We start from the raw sequence: 15,759 nt of genomic DNA on the forward strand, positions 1-15,759 counted from the left end.
TTTTTCTGACTGAGCATGGTGCTAATCACGCCAAGTTAGCGGATTTGATCCCAGTATTGGCCACTTTGTCAATTTGGGAAATATTTCTGCAGAAGCATGAGATTGATGCAGAATTCCCACCCACAGCTTTAGATTTACTATGACTAGTTTGCTGTTTTGTTGGAAGCAGCAGTCCATAAATGGTCACAGGTCAGTACTGCTGTGGGAAATGACCAATGAGATGCATTTAACCTTCTTTGTCCCAGTTCTACTTAAATGTGATGCAGGCTACACGTCAGTTTGAAGGTAATTGTCAAATTCATGAATTTCCTTCAGATCACATGTAGTTTTTCTTTAGGTTGTTGTGAGGATAAGGGTTTTATGTGTGAATGACTTAGGCATTTTTTTTGCAAGGGAAGAAAAAATCCCCCTGCAACTGGCCTCCCTCTTATGCTCCAGTCAGAAACAGGACTCTCAGCTGGTCGGTTAGCTCAGTTGGTTAGAGCGTGGTGCTAATAATGCCAAGGTCACGGGTTCGATCCCCATATTGGCCACTTTGTCATTTTGGGAAATATTTCTGCAGAAGCATGAGATTGATGCAGAATTGGCACTCACAGCTTTAGAGTTACTAACACAAGATTGCTGTTTTGTTGGTAGCAGCTGTGCATACATGGTCACGGGTCAGTACTGCTGCGGGACATAACCAATGTTGTTGTGAGGATAAGGGTTGTATTTGTGAATGAGTTAGGCATTTTCTTTCAAGGGAAGAAAGCTCCCCCCTGCAACTGGCCTCCCTCCTATGCTCCAGTCAGAAGGCTTACTTTTTCTGACTGAGCATGGTGCTAATCACGCCAAGTTAGCGAATTTGATCCCAGTATTGGCCACTTTGTCAATTTGGGAAATATTTCTGCAGAAGCATGAGATTGATGCAGAATTCCCACCCACAGCTTTATATTTACTATGACTAGTTTGCTGTTTTGTTGGAAACAGCAGTCCATAAATGGTCACAGGTCAGTACTGCTGTGGGAAATGACCAATGAGATGCATTTAACCTTCTTTGTCCCAGTTCTACTTAAATGTGATGCAGGCTACAAGTCAGTTTGAAGATAATTGTCATATTCGTGAATTTCCTTCAGATCACATGTAGTTTTTCTTTAGGTTGTTGTGAGGATAAGGGTTTTATGTGTGAATGACTTAGGCATTTTTTTTCCAAGGGAAGAAAAAATCCCCCTGCAACTGGCCTCCCTCTAATGCTCCAGTCAGAAACAGGACTCTCAGCTGGTCGGTTAGCTCAGTTGGTTAGAGCGTGGTGCTAATAACGCCAAGGTCACGGGTTCGATCCCCGTATTGGCCACTTTGTCATTTTGGGAAATATTTCTGCTGAAGCATGAGATTGATGCAGAATTGGCACTCACAGCTTTAGAGTTACTAACACAAGATTGCTGTTTTGTTGGAAGCAGCTGTGCATACATAGTCACGGGTCAGTACTGCTGCGGACATAACCAATGTTGTTGTGAGGATAAGGGTTGTATTTGTGAATGAGTTAGGCATTTTCTTTCAAGGGAAGAAAACTCCCCCCTGCAACTGGCCTCCCTCCTATGCTCCAGTCAGAAGGCATACTTTTTCTGACTGAGCATGGTGCTAATCACGCCAAGTTAGCGAATTTGATCCCAGTATTGGCCACTTTGTCAATTTGGGAAATATTTCTGCAGAAGCATGAGATTGATGCAGAATTCCCACCCACAGCTTTAGATTTAATATGACTAGTTTGCTGTTTTGTTGGAAGCAGCAGTCCATAAATGGTCACAGGTCAGTACTGCTGTGGGAAATGACCAATGAGATGCATTTAACCTTCTTTGTCCCAGTTCTACTTAAATGTGATGCAGGCTACAAGTCAGTTTGAAGATAATTGTCATATTCATGAATTTCCTTCAGATCACATGTAGTTTTTCTTTAGGTTGTTGTGAGGATAAGGGTTTTATGTGTGAATGAGTTAGGCATTTTTTTCCAAGGGAAAAAGACTCTCAGCTGGCCGGTTAGCTCAGTTGGTTAGAGCGTGGTGCTAATAACGCCAAGGTCACGGTTAGAGCGTGGTGCTAATAACGCCAAGGTCACGGGTTTGATCCCCGTGTTGGCCACTTTGTCATTTTGGGAAATATTTCTGCAGAAGCATGAGATTGATGCAGAATTGGCACTCACAGCTTTAGAGTTACTAACACAAGATTGCTGTTTTGTTGGAAGCAGCTGTGCATACATAGTCATGGGTCAGTACTGCTGCGGACATAACCAATGTTTTTGTGAGGATAAGGGTTGTATTTGTGAATGAGTTAGGCATTTTTTTTCCAAGGGAAGAAAACATCCCCCTACAACTGGCCTCCTGCTTATGCTTGAGTCAGAAACAAACCTCTCAGCTGGCTGTTTAGCTCATTTGGTTAGAGCGTGGTGCTAATAATGGCAAGGTCACGGGTCCCCGTATTGGCCTCCTTGTCATTTTGGGAAATATTTCTGCAGAAGCATGAGATTGATGCAGAATTGGCACTCACAGCTTTAGAGTTACTAACACAAGATTGCTGTTTTGTTGGAAGCAGCTGTGCATACATGGTCACAGGTCAGTACTGCTGCGGGACATAACCAATGTTGTTGTGAGGATAAGGGTTGTATTTGTGAATGAGTTAGGCATTTTCTTTCAAGGGAAGAAAACTCCCCCCTGCAACTGGCCTCCCTCCTATGCTCCAGTCAGAAGGCATACTTTTTCTGACTGAGCATGGTGCTAATCACGCCAAGTTAGCGGATTTGATCCCAGTATTGGCCACTTTGTCAATTTGGGAAATATTTCTGCAGAAGCATGAGATTGATGCAGAATTCTCACCCACAGCTTTAGATTTACTATGACTAGTTTGCTGTTTTGTTGGAAGCAGCAGTCCATGAATGGTCACAGGTCAGTACTGCTGTGGGAAATGACCAATGAGATGCATTTAACCTTCTTTGTCCCAGTTCTACTTAAATGTGATGCAGGCTACAAGTCAGTTTGAAGATAATTGTCATATTCATGAATTTCCTTTAGATCACATGTAGTTTTTCTTTAGGTTGTTGTGAGGATAAGGGTTTTATGTGTGAATGACTTAGGCATTTTTTTTCCAAGGGAAGAAAAAATCCCCCTGCAACTGGCCACCCTCTAATGCTCCAGTCAGAAACAGGACTCTCAGCTGGTCGGTTAGCTCAGTTGGTTAGAGCGTGGTGCTAATAACGCCAAGGTCACGGGTTCTATCCCCGTATTGGCCACTTTGTCATTTTGGGAAATATTTCTGCAGAAGCATGAGATTGATGCAGAATTGGCACTCACAGCTTTAGAGTTACTAACACAAGATTGCTGTTTTGTTGGAAGCAGCTGTGCATACATAGTCACGGGTCAGTACTGCTGCGGACATAACCAATGTTGTTGTGAGGATAAGGGTTGTATTTGTGAATGAGTTAGGCATTTTCTTTCAAGGGAAGAAAACTCCCCCCTGCAACTGGCCTCCCTCCTATGCTCCAGTCAGAAGGCATACTTTTTCTGACTGAGCATGGTGCTAATCACGCCAAGTTAGCGAATTTGATCCCAGTATTGGCCACTTTGTCAATTTGGGAAATATTTCTGCAGAAGCATGAGATTGATGCAGAATTCCCACCCACAGCTTTAGATTTACTATGACTAGTTTGCTGTTTTGTTGGAAGCAGCAGTCCATAAATGGTCACAGGTCAGTACTGCTGTGGGAAATGACCAATGAGATGCATTTAACCTTCTTTGTCCCAGTTCTACTTAAATGTGATGCAGGCTACACGTCAGTTTGATGGTAATTGTCAAATTCATGAATTTCCTTCAGATCACATGTAGTTTTTCTTTAGGTTGTTGTGAGGATAAGGGTTTTATGTGTGAATGATTTAGGCATTTTTTTTGCAAGGGGAGAAAAAATCCCCCTGCAACTGGCCTCCCTCTTATGCTCCAGTCAGAAACTGGACTCTCAGCTGGTCGGTTAGCTCAGTTGGTTAGAGCGTGGTGCTAATAATGCCAAGGTCACGGGTTCGATCCCCGTATTGGCCACTTTGTCATTTTGGGAAATATTTCTGCAGAAGCATGAGATTGATGCAGAATTGGCACTCACAGCTTTAGAGTTACTAACACAAGATTGCTGTTTTGTTGGTAGCAGCTGTGCATACATGGTCACGGGTCAGTACTGCTGCGGGACATAACCAATGTTGTTGTGAGGATAAGGGTTGTATTTGTGAATGAGTTAGGCATTTTCTTTCAAGGGAAGAAAGCTCCCCCCTGCAACTGGCCTCCCTCCTATGCTCCAGTCAGAAGGCTTACTTTTTCTGACTGAGCATGGTGCTAATCACGCCAAGTTAGCGAATTTGATCCCAGTATTGGCCACTTTGTCAATTTGGGAAATATTTCTGCAGAAGCATGAGATTGATGCAGAATTCCCACCCACAGCTTTATATTTACTATGACTAGTTTGCTGTTTTGTTGGAAACAGCAGTCCATAAATGGTCACAGGTCAGTACTGCTGTGGGAAATGACCAATGAGATGCATTTAACCTTCTTTGTCCCAGTTCTACTTAAATGTGATGCAGGCTACAAGTCAGTTTGAAGATAATTGTCATATTCGTGAATTTCCTTCAGATCACATGTAGTTTTTCTTTAGGTTGTTGTGAGGATAAGGGTTTTATGTGTGAATGAGTTAGGTATTTTTTTTCCAAGGGAAGAAAAAGTCCCCCTGCAACTGGCCTCCCTCTTATGCTCCAGTCAGAAATATTCCTCACAGCTGGCCGGTTAGCTCAGTTGGTTAGAGCGTGGTGTTAATAATGCCAAGGTCACGGGTTCAATCCCCGTATTGGCCACTTTGTCATTTTGGGAAATATTTCTGCAGAAGGATGAGATTGATGCACAATTGGCACTCACAGCTTTAGAGTTACTAACACAAGATTGCTGTTTTGTTGGAAGCAGCTGTGCATACATAGTCACGGGTCAGTACTGCTGCGGACATAACTAATGTTGTGAGGATAAGGGTTGTATTTGTGAATGAGTTAGGCATTTTCTTTCAAGGGAAGAAAACTCCCCCCTGCAACTGGCCTCCCTCCTATGCTCCAGTCAGAAGGCATACTTTTTCTGACTGAGCATGGTGCTAATCACGCCAAGTTAGCGAATTTGATCCCAGTATTGGCCACTTTGTCAATTTGGGAAATATTTCTGCAGAAGCATGAGATTGATGCAGAATTCCCACCCACAGCTTTAGATTTACTATGACTAGTTTCCTGTTTTGTTGGAAGCAGCAGTCCATAAATGGTCACAGGTCAGTACTGCTGTGGGAAATGACCAATGAGATGCATTTAACCTTCTTTGTCCCAGTTCTACTTAAATGTGATGCAGGCTACAAGTCAGTTTGAAGATAATTGTCATATTCGTGAATTTCCTTCAGATCACATGTAGTTTTTCTTTAGGTTGTTGTGAGGATAAGGGTTTTATGTGTGAATGAGTTAGGCATTTTTTTTCCAAGGGAAGAAAAAATCCCCCTGCAACTGGCCTCCCTCTTATGCTCCAGTTAGAAATTTGTTTCTCAGCTGGCCGGTTAGCTCAGTTGGTTAGAGCGTGGTGCTAATAACGCCAAGGTCACGGGTTCGATCCCCGTATTGGCCACTTTGTCATTTTGGGAAATATTTCTGCAGAAGGATGAGATTGATGCAGAATTGGCACTCACAGCTTTAGAGTTACTAACACAAGATTGCTGTTTTGTTGGAAGCAACTGTGCATACATAGTCACGGGTCAGTACTGCTGCGGACATAACTAATGTTGTTGTGAGGATAAGGGTTGTATTTGTGAATGAGTTAGTCATTTTCTTTCAAGGGAAGAAAACTCCCCCCTGCAACTGGCCTCCCTCCTATGCTCCAGTCAGAAGGCATACTTTTTCTGACTGAGCATGGTGCTAATCACGCCAAGTTAGCGAATTTGATCCCAGTATTGGCCACTTTGTCAATTTGGGAAATATTTCTGCAGAAGCATGAGATTGATGCAGAATTCCCACCCACAGCTTTAGATTTACTATGACTAGTTTCCTGTTTTGTTGGAAGCAGCAGTCCATAAATGGTCACAGGTCATTACTGCTGTGGGAAATGACCAATGAGATGCATTTAACCTTCTTTGTCCCAGTTCTACTTAAATGTGATGCAGGCTACACGTCAGTTTGAAGATAATTGTCATATTCATGAATTTCCTTCAGATCACATGTAGTTTTTCTTTAGGTTGTTGTGAGGATAAGGGTTTTATGTGTGAATGACTTAGGCATTTTTTTTTGAAAGGGAAGAAAAAATCCCCCTGCAACTGGCCTCCCTCTTATGCTCCAGTCAGAAACAGGACTCTCAGCTGGTCGGTTAGCTCAGTTGGTTAGAGTGTGGTGCGAATAATGCCAAGGTCACGGGTTCGATCCCCGTATTGGCCACTTTGTCATTTTGGGAAATATTTCTGCAGAAGCATGAGATTGATGCAGAATTGGCACTCACAGCTTTAGAGTTACTAACACAAGATTGCTGTTTTGTTGGAAGCAGCTGTGCATACATGGTCACGGGTCAGTACTGCTGCGGGACATAACCAATGTTGTTGTGAGGATAAGGGTTGTATTTGTGAATGAGTTAGGCATTTTCTTTCAAGGGAAGAAAGCTCCCCCCTGCAACTGGCCTCCCTCCTATGCTCCAGTCAGAAGGCTTACTTTTTCTGACTGAGCATGGTGCTAATCACGCCAAGTTAGCGAATTTGATCCCAGTATTGGCCACTTTGTCAATTTGGGAAATATTTCTGCAGAAGCATGAGATTGATGCAGAATTCCCACCCACAGCTTTATATTTACTATGACTAGTTTGCTGTTTTGTTGGAAGCAGCAGTCCATAAATGGTCACAGGTCAGTACTGCTGTGGGAAATGACCAATGAGATGCATTTAACCTTCTTTGTCGCAGTACTACTTAAATGTGATGCAGGCCACAAGTCAGTTTGAAGATAATTGTAATATTCATGAATTTCCTTCAGATCACATGTAGTTTTTCTTTAGGTTGTTGTGAGGATAAGGGTTTTATGTGTGAATGAGTTAGGCATTTTTTTCCAAGGGAACAAGACTCTCAGCTGGCCGGTTAGCTCAGTTGGTTAGAGCGTGGTGTTAATAATGCCAAGGTCACGGGTTTGATCCCCGTATTGGCCACTTTGTCATTTTGGGAAATATTTCTGCAGAAGGATGAGATTGATGCAGAATTGGCACTCACAGCTTTAGAGTTACTAACACAAGATTGCTGTTTTGTTGGAAGCAGCTGTGCATACATAGTCACGGGTCAGTACTGCTGCGGACATAACCAATGTTGTTGTGAGGATAAGGGTTGTATTTGTGAATGAGTTAGGCATTTTCTTTCAAAGGAAGAAAACTCCCCCCTGCAACTGGCCTCCCTCCTATGCTCCAGTCAGAAGGCATACTTTTTCTGACTGAGCATGGTGCTAATCAAGCCAAGTTAGCGAATTTGATCCCAGTATTGGCCACTTTGTCAATTTGGGAAATATTTCTGCAGAAGCATGTGATTGATGCAGAATTCCCACCCACAGCTTTAGATTTACTATGACTAGTTTGCTGTTTTGTTGGAAGCAGCAGTCCATAAATGGTCACAGGTCAGTACTGCTGTGGGAAATGACCAATGAGATGCATTTAACCTTCTTTGTCCCAGTTCTACTTAAATGTGATGCAGGCTACAAGTCAGTTTGAAGATAATTGTCATATTCATGAATTTCCTTCAGATCACATGTAGTTTTTCTTTAGGTTGTTGTGAGGATAAGGGTTTTATGTGTGAATGAGTTAGGCATTTTTTTTCCAAGGGAAGAAAAAATCCCCCTGCAACTGGCCTCCCTCTTATGGTCCAGTCAGATATATGCCTCTCAGCTGGCCGGTTAGCTCAGTTGGTTAGAGCGTGGTGCTAATAACGCCAAGGTCACGGTTTCGATCCCCGTATTGGCCACTTTGTCATTTTGGGAAATATTTCTGCAGAAGCATGAGATTGATGCAGAATTGGCACTCACAGCTTTAGAGTTACTAACACAAGATTGCTGTTTTGTTGGAAGCAGCTGTGCATACCTGGTCACGGGTCAGTACCGCTGCGGGACATAACCAATGTTGTTGTGAGGATAAGGGCTGTATTTGTGAATGAGTTAGGCATTTTCTTTCAAGGGAAGAAAACTCCGCCCTGCAACTGGCCTCCCTCCTATGCTCCAGTCAGAAGGCATACTTTTTCTGACTGAGCATGGTGCTAATAACGCCAAGTTAGCGTATTTGATCCCTGTATTGGCCACTTTGTCAATTTGGGAAAAATGTCTGCAGAAGGATGAGATTGATGCACAATTGGCACTCACAGCTTTAGAGTTACTAACACAAGATTGCTGTTTTGTTGGAAGCCGCTGTGCATACATAGTCACGGGTCAGTACTGCTGCGGACATAACCAATGTTGTTGTGAGGATAAGGGTTGTATTTGTGAATGAGTTAGGCATTTTCTTTCAAGGAAAGAAAACTCCCCCCTGCAACTGGCCTCCCTCCTATGCTCCAGTCAGAAGCATACTTTTTCTGACTGAGCATCTTGCTAATCACGCCAAGTTAGCGAGTTTGATCCCAGTATTGGCCACTTTGTCAATTTGGGAAAAATGTCTGCAGAAGCATTAGATTGATGCAGAATTCCCAACCACAGCTTTAGATTTACTATGACTAGTTTGCTGTTTTGTTGGAAGCAGCAGTCCATAAATGGTCACAGGTCAGTACTGCTGTGGGAAATGACCAATGAGATGCATTTAACCTTCTTTGTCCCAGTTCTACTTAAATGTGATGCAGGCTACAAGTCAGTTTGAAGATAATTGTCATATTCATGAATTTCCTTCAGATCACATGTAGTTTTTCTTTAGGTTGTTGTGAGGATAAGGGTTTTATGTGTGAATGAGTTAGGCATTTTTTTTCCAAGGGAAGAAAAAATCCCCCTGCAACTGGCCTCCCTCTTATGGTCCAGTCAGAAATATTCCTCTCAGCTGGCCGGTTAGCTCAGTTGGTTAGAGCGTGGTGCTAATAACGCCAAGGTCACGGGTTCGATCCCCGTATTGGCCACTTTGTCATTTTGGGAAATATTTCTGCAGAAGGATGAGATTGATGCAGAATTGGCACTCACAGCTTTAGAGTTACTAACACAAGATTGCTGTTTTGTTGGAAGCAGCTGTGCATACATAGTCACGGGTCAGTACTGCTGCGGACATAACCAATGTTGTTGTGAGGATAAGGGTTGTATTTGTGAATGAGTTAGGCATTTTCTTTCACGGAAAGAAAACTCCCCCCTGCAACTGGCCTGCCTCCTATGCTCCAGTCAGAAGCATACTTTTTCTGACTGAGCATGGTGCTAATAACGCCAAGTTAGCGTATTTGATCCCTGTATTGGCCACTTTGTCAATTTGGGAAAAATGTCTGCAGAAGGATGAGATTGATGCACAATTGGCACTCACAGCTTTAGAGTTACTAACACAAGATTGCTGTTTTGTTGGAAGCCGCTGTGCATACATAGTCACGGGTCAGTACTGCTGCGGACATAACCAATGTTGTTGTGAGGATAAGGGTTGTATTTGTGAATGAGTTAGGCATTTTCTTTCAAGGAAAGAAAACTCCCCCCTGCAACTGGCCTCCCTCCTATGCTCCAGTCAGAAGCATACTTTTTCTGACTGAGCATCTTGCTAATCACGCCAAGTTAGCGAGTTTGATCCCAGTATTGGCCACTTTGTCAATTTGGGAAAAATGTCTGCAGAAGCATTAGATTGATGCAGAATTCCCAACCACAGCTTTAGATTTACTATGACTAGTTTGCTGTTTTGTTGGAAGCAGCAGTCCATAAATGGTCACAGGTCAGTACTGCTGTGGGAAATGACCAATGAGATGCATTTAACCTTCTTTGTCCCAGTTCTACTTAAATGTGATGCAGGCTACAAGTCAGTTTGAAGATAATTGTCATATTCATGAATTTCCTTCAGATCACATGTAGTTTTTCTTTAGGTTGTTGTGAGGATAAGGGTTTTATGTGTGAATGAGTTAGGCATTTTTTTTCCAAGGGAAGAAAAAATCCCCCTGCAACTGGCCTCCCTCTTATGGTCCAGTCAGAAATATTCCTCTCAGCTGGCCGGTTAGCTCAGTTGGTTAGAGCGTGGTGCTAATAACGCCAAGGTCACGGGTTCGATCCCCGTATTGGCCACTTTGTCATTTTGGGAAATATTTCTGCAGAAGGATGAGATTGATGCAGAATTGGCACTCACAGCTTTAGAGTTACTAACACAAGATTGCTGTTTTGTTGGAAGCAGCTGTGCATACATAGTCACGGGTCAGTACTGCTGCGGACATAACCAATGTTGTTGTGAGGATAAGGGTTGTATTTGTGAATGAGTTAGGCATTTTCTTTCACGGAAAGAAAACTCCCCCCTGCAACTGGCCTGCCTCCTATGCTCCAGTCAGAAGCATACTTTTTCTGACTGAGCATGGTGCTAATCACGCCAAGTTAGCGAATTTGATCCCAGTATTGGCCACTTTGTCAATTTGGGAAAAATGTCTGCAGAAGCATTAGATTGATGCAGAATTCCCACCCACAGCTTTAGATTTACTATGACAAGTTTGCTGTTTTGTTGGAAGCAGCAGTCCATAAATGGTCACAGGTCAGTACTGCTGTGGGAAATGACCAATGAGATGCATTTAACCTTCTTTGTCCCAGTTCTACTTAAATGTGATGCAGGCTACAAGTCAGTTTGAAGATAATTGTCATATTCATGAATTTCCTTCAGATCACATGTAGTTTTTCTTTAGGTTGTTGTGAGGATAAGGGTTTTATGTGTGAATGAGTTAGGCATTTTTTTCCAAGGGAATAAGACTCTCAGCTGGCCGGTTAGCTCAGTTCTTTAGAGCTTGGTGCTAATAATGCCAAGGTCACGGGTTCGATCCCCATATTGGCCACTTTGTCATTTTGGGAAATATTTCTGCAGAAGCATGAGATTGATGCAGAATTGGCACTCACAGCTTTAGAGTTACTAACACAAGATTGCTGTTTTGTTGGAAGCAGCTGTGCATACATAGTCACGGGTCAGTACTGCTGCGGACATAACCAATGTTGTTGTGAGGATAAGGGTTGTATTTGTGAATGAGTTAGGCATTTTTTTTCCAAGGGAAGAAAACATCCCCCTACAACTGGCCTCCTGCTTATGCTTGAGTCAGAAACAAAACTCTCAGCTGGCTGTTTAGCTCATTTGGTTAGAGCGTGGTGCTAATAATGGCAAGGTCATGGGTCCCCGTATTGGCCTCCTTGTCATTTTGGGAAATATTTCTGCAGAAGCATGAGATTGATGCAGAATTGGCACTCACAGCTTTAGAGTTACTAACACAAGATTGCTGTTTTGTTGGAAGCAGCTGTGCATACATGGTCACGGGTCAGTACTGCTGCGGGACATAACCAATGTTGTTGTGAGGATAAGGGTTGTATTTGTGAATGAGTTAGGCATTTTCTTTCAAGGGAAGAAAACTCCCCCCTGCAACTGGCCTCCCTCCTATGCTCCAGTCAGAAGGCATACTTTTTCTGACTGAGCATGGTGCTAATCACGCCAAGTTAGCGGATTTGATCCCAGTATTGGCCACTTTGTCAATTTGGGAAATATTTCTGCAGAAGCATGAGATTGATGCAGAATTGCCACCCACAGCTTTAGATTTACTATGACTAGTTTGCTGTTTTGTTGGAAGCAGCAGTCCATAAATGGTCACAGGTCAGTACTGCTGTGGGAAATGACCAATGAGATGCATTTAACCTTCTTTGTCCCAGTTCTACTTAAATGTGATGCAGGCTACAAGTCAGTTTGAAGATAATTGTCATATTCATGAATTTCCTTTAGATCACATGTAGTTTTTCTTTAGGTTGTTGTGAGGATAAGGGTTTTATGTGTGAATGACTTAGGCATTTTATTTCCAAGGGAAGAAAAAATCCCCCTGCAACTGGCCTCCCTCTAATGCTCCAGTCAGAAACAGGACTCTCAGCTGGTCGGTTAGCTCAGTTGGTTAGAGCATGGTGCTAATAACGCCAAGGTCACGGGTTCGATCCCGTATTGGCCACTTTGTCATTTTGGGAAATATTTCTGCAGAAGCATGAGATTGATGCAGAATTGGCACTCACAGCTTTAGAGTTACTAACACAATATTGCTGTTTTGTTGGAAGCAGCTGTGCATACATAGTCACGGGTCAGTACTGCTGCGGACATAACCAATGTTGTTGTGAGGATAAGGGTTGTATTTGTGAATGAGTTAGGCATTTTCTTTCAAGGGAAGAAAACTCCCCCCTGCAACTGGCCTCCCTCCTATGCTCCAGTCAGAAGGCATACTTTTTCTGACTGAGCATGGTGCTAATCACGCCAAGTTAGCGAATTTGATCCCAGTATTGGCCACTTTGTCAATTTGGGAAATATTTCTGCAGAAGCATGAGATTGATGCAGAATTCCCACCCACAGCTTTAGATTTAATATGACTAGTTTGCTGTTTTGTTGGAAGCAGCAGTCCATAAATGGTCACAGGTCAGTACTGCTGTGGGAAATGACCAATGAGATGCATTTAACCTTCTTTGTCCCAGTTCTACTTAAATGTGATGCAGGCTACAAGTCAGTTTGAAGATAATTGTCATATTCATGAATTTCCTTCAGATCACATGTAGTTTTTCTTTAGGTTGTTGTGAGGATAAGGGTTTTATGTGTGAATGAGTTAGGCATTTTTTTCCAAGGGAAAAAGACTCTCAGCTGGCCGGTTAGCTCAGTTGGTTAGAGCGTGGTGCTAATAACGCCAACGTCATGGGTTCGATCCCCGTATTGGCCACTTTGTCATTTTGGGAAATATTTCTGCAGAAGCATGAGATTGATGCAGAATTGGCACTCACAGCTTTAGAGTTACTAACACAAGATTGCTGTTTTGTTGGAAGCAGCTGTGCATACATAGTCACGGGTCAGTACTGCTGCAGACATAACCAATGTTGTTGTGAGGATAAGGGTTGTATTTGTGAATGAGTTAGGCATTTTTTTCCAAGGGAAGAAAACATCCCCCTACAACTGGCCTCCTGCTTATGCTTGAGTCAGAAACAAAACTCTCAGCTGGCTGTTTAGCTCATTTGGTTAGAGCGTGGTGCTAATAATGGCAAGGTCACGGGTCCCCGTATTGGCCTCCTTGTCATTTTGGGAAATATTTCTGCAGAAGCATGAGATTGATGCAGAATTGGCACTCACAGCTTTAGAGTTACTAACACAAGATTGCTGTTTTGTTGGAAGCAGCTGTGCATACATGGTCACGGGTCAGTACTGCTGCGGGACATAACCAATGTTGTTGTGAGGATAAGGGATGTATTTGTGAATGAGTTAGGCCTTTTCTTTCAAGGGAAGAAAACTCCCCCCTGCAACTGGCCTCCCTCCTATGCTCCAGTCAGAAGGCATACTTTTTCTGACTGAGCATGGTGCTAATCACGCCAAGTTAGCGGATTTGATCCCAGTATTGGCCACTTTGTCAATTTGGGAAATATTTCTGCAGAAGCATGAGATTGATGCAGAATTCTCACCCACAGCTTTAGATTTACTATGACTAGTTTGCTGTTTTGTTGGAAGCAGCAGTCCATAAATGGTCACAGGTCAGTACTGCTGCGGGAAATGACCATTGAGATGCATTTAACCTTCTTTGTCCCAGTTCTACTTAAATGTGATGCAGGCTACAAGTCAGTTTGAAGATAATTGTCATATTCATGAATTTCCTTCAGATCACATGTAGTTTTTCTTTAGGTTGTTGTGAGGATAAGGGTTTTATGTGTGAATGAGTTAGGCATTTTTTTCCAAGGGAAAAAGACTCTCAGCTGGCCGGTTAGCTCAGTTGGTTAGAGCGTGGTGCTAATAACGCCAAGGTCACGGTTTCGATCCCCGTATTGGCCACTTTGTCATTTTGGGAAATATTTCTGCAGAAGCATGAGATTGATGCAGAATTGGCACTCACAGCTTTAGAGTTACTAACACAAGATTGCTGTTTTGTTGGAAGCAGCTGTGCATACCTGGTCACGGGTCAGTACCGCTGCGGGACATAACCAATGTTGTTGTGAGGATAAGGGCTGTATTTGTGAATGAGTTAGGCATTTTCTTTCAAGGGAAGAAAACTCCGCCCTGCAACTGGCCTCCCTCCTATGCTCCAGTCAGAAGGCATACTTTTTCTGACTGAGCATGGTGCTAATAACGCCAAGTTAGCGTATTTGATCCCTGTATTGGCCACTTTGTCAATTTGGGAAAAATGTCTGCAGAAGCATTAGATTGATGCAGAATTCCCACCCACAGCTTTAGATTTACTATGACAAGTTTACTGTTTTGTTGGAAGCAGCAGTCCATAAATGGTCACAGGTCAGTACTGCTATGGGAAATGACCAATGAGATGCATTTAACCTTCTTTGTCCCAGTTCTACTTAAATGTGATGCAGGCTACAAGTCAGTTTGAAGATAATTGTCATATTCATGAATTTCCTTCAGATCTCATGTAGTTTTTCTTTAGGTTGTTGTGAGGATAAGGGTTTTATGTGTGAATGACTTAGGCATTTTTTTTCCAAGGGAAGAAAAAATCCCCCTGCAACTGGCCTCCTTCTTATGCTCCAGTCAGAAACAGGACTCTCAGCTGGTCGGTTAGCTCAGTTGGTTAGAGCGTGGCGCTAATAACGCCAAGGTCACGGGTTCGATCCCCGTATTGTCCACTTTGTCTTTTTACGAAATATTTCTGCAGAAGCATGAGATTGTTGCAGAATTGGCACTCACAGCTTTAGAGTTACTAACACAAGATTGCTGTTTTGTTGGAAGCAGCTGTGCATACATAGTCACGGGTCAGTACTGCTGCGGACATAACCAATGTTGTTGTGAGGATAAGGGTTGTATTTGTGAATGAGTTAAGCATTTTCCTTCAAGGGAAGAAAACTCCCCCCTGCAACTGGCCTCCCTCCCTTGCTCCAGTCAGAAGGCATACTTTTTCTGACTGAGCATGGTGCTAATCACGCCAAGTTAGCGAATTTGATCCCAGTATTCGCCACTTTGTCAATTTGGGAAATATTTCTGCAGAAGCATGAGATTGATGCAGAACTCCCACCCACAGCTTTAGATTTACTATGACTAGTTGGCTATTTTGTTGGAAGCAGCAGTCCATAAATGGTCACAGGTCAGTACTGCTGTGGGAAATGACCAATGAGATGCATTTAACCTTCTTTGTCCCAGTTCTACTTAAATGTGATGCAGGCTACACGTCAGTTTGAAGGTAATTGTCAAATTCATGAATTTCCTTCAGATCACATGTAGTTTTTCTTTAGGTTGTTGTGAGGATAAGGGTTTTATGTGTGAATGACTTAGGCATTTTTTTTGCAAGGGAAGAAAAAATCCCCCTGCAACTGGCCTCCCTCTTATGCTCCAGTCAGAAACAGGACTCTCAGCTGGTCGGTTAGCTCAGTTGGTTAGAGCGTGGTGCTAATAATGCCAAGGTCACGGGTTCGATCCCAGTATTGGCCACTTTGTCATTTTGGGAAATATTTCTGCAGAAGCATGAGATTGATGCAGAATTGGCACTCACAGCTTTAGAGTTACTAACACAAGATTGCTGTTTTGTTGGTAGCAGCTGTGCATACATGGTCACGGGTCAGTACTGCTGCGGGACATAACCAATGTTGTTGTGA

General features: G+C 42.9%; 11 non-coding genes across 11 annotated transcripts; all 11 read left to right on the forward strand.

Moving 5' to 3' along the window:
* The first annotated feature begins 1,259 nt into the window (after window positions 1-1,259).
* On the forward strand, window positions 1,260-1,333 carry TRNAI-AAU (transfer RNA isoleucine (anticodon AAU)). The gene has a single exon. It is a non-coding gene; the product is annotated as a tRNA-Ile (tRNA).
* Window positions 1,334-3,986: 2,653 nt separating this feature from the next.
* TRNAI-AAU (transfer RNA isoleucine (anticodon AAU)) lies at window positions 3,987-4,060 on the forward strand. The gene has a single exon. It is a non-coding gene; the product is annotated as a tRNA-Ile (tRNA).
* Window positions 4,061-4,786: 726 nt separating this feature from the next.
* TRNAI-AAU (transfer RNA isoleucine (anticodon AAU)) lies at window positions 4,787-4,860 on the forward strand. Its single transcript has one exon. It is a non-coding gene; the product is annotated as a tRNA-Ile (tRNA).
* A 722-nt stretch (window positions 4,861-5,582) lies between these two features.
* Window positions 5,583-5,656, forward strand: TRNAI-AAU (transfer RNA isoleucine (anticodon AAU)). Its single transcript has one exon. It is a non-coding gene; the product is annotated as a tRNA-Ile (tRNA).
* A 1,477-nt stretch (window positions 5,657-7,133) lies between these two features.
* TRNAI-AAU (transfer RNA isoleucine (anticodon AAU)) lies at window positions 7,134-7,207 on the forward strand. The gene has a single exon. It is a non-coding gene; the product is annotated as a tRNA-Ile (tRNA).
* A 725-nt stretch (window positions 7,208-7,932) lies between these two features.
* TRNAI-AAU (transfer RNA isoleucine (anticodon AAU)) lies at window positions 7,933-8,006 on the forward strand. The gene has a single exon. It is a non-coding gene; the product is annotated as a tRNA-Ile (tRNA).
* A 1,054-nt stretch (window positions 8,007-9,060) lies between these two features.
* Window positions 9,061-9,134, forward strand: TRNAI-AAU (transfer RNA isoleucine (anticodon AAU)). The gene has a single exon. It is a non-coding gene; the product is annotated as a tRNA-Ile (tRNA).
* A 1,052-nt stretch (window positions 9,135-10,186) lies between these two features.
* On the forward strand, window positions 10,187-10,260 carry TRNAI-AAU (transfer RNA isoleucine (anticodon AAU)). The gene has a single exon. It is a non-coding gene; the product is annotated as a tRNA-Ile (tRNA).
* Window positions 10,261-12,828: 2,568 nt separating this feature from the next.
* Window positions 12,829-12,902, forward strand: TRNAI-AAU (transfer RNA isoleucine (anticodon AAU)). The gene has a single exon. It is a non-coding gene; the product is annotated as a tRNA-Ile (tRNA).
* Window positions 12,903-13,922: 1,020 nt separating this feature from the next.
* On the forward strand, window positions 13,923-13,996 carry TRNAI-AAU (transfer RNA isoleucine (anticodon AAU)). Its single transcript has one exon. It is a non-coding gene; the product is annotated as a tRNA-Ile (tRNA).
* Window positions 13,997-14,722: 726 nt separating this feature from the next.
* TRNAI-AAU (transfer RNA isoleucine (anticodon AAU)) lies at window positions 14,723-14,796 on the forward strand. Its single transcript has one exon. It is a non-coding gene; the product is annotated as a tRNA-Ile (tRNA).
* The last annotated feature ends 963 nt before the right edge of the window (window positions 14,797-15,759 follow it).

Source organism: Ambystoma mexicanum, chromosome 1p (genome assembly GCF_040938575.1).
Source record: "Ambystoma mexicanum isolate Mex_15411 chromosome 1p, UKY_AmexF1_1, whole genome shotgun sequence".
Lineage (NCBI taxonomy): Eukaryota > Metazoa > Chordata > Amphibia > Caudata > Ambystomatidae > Ambystoma > Ambystoma mexicanum.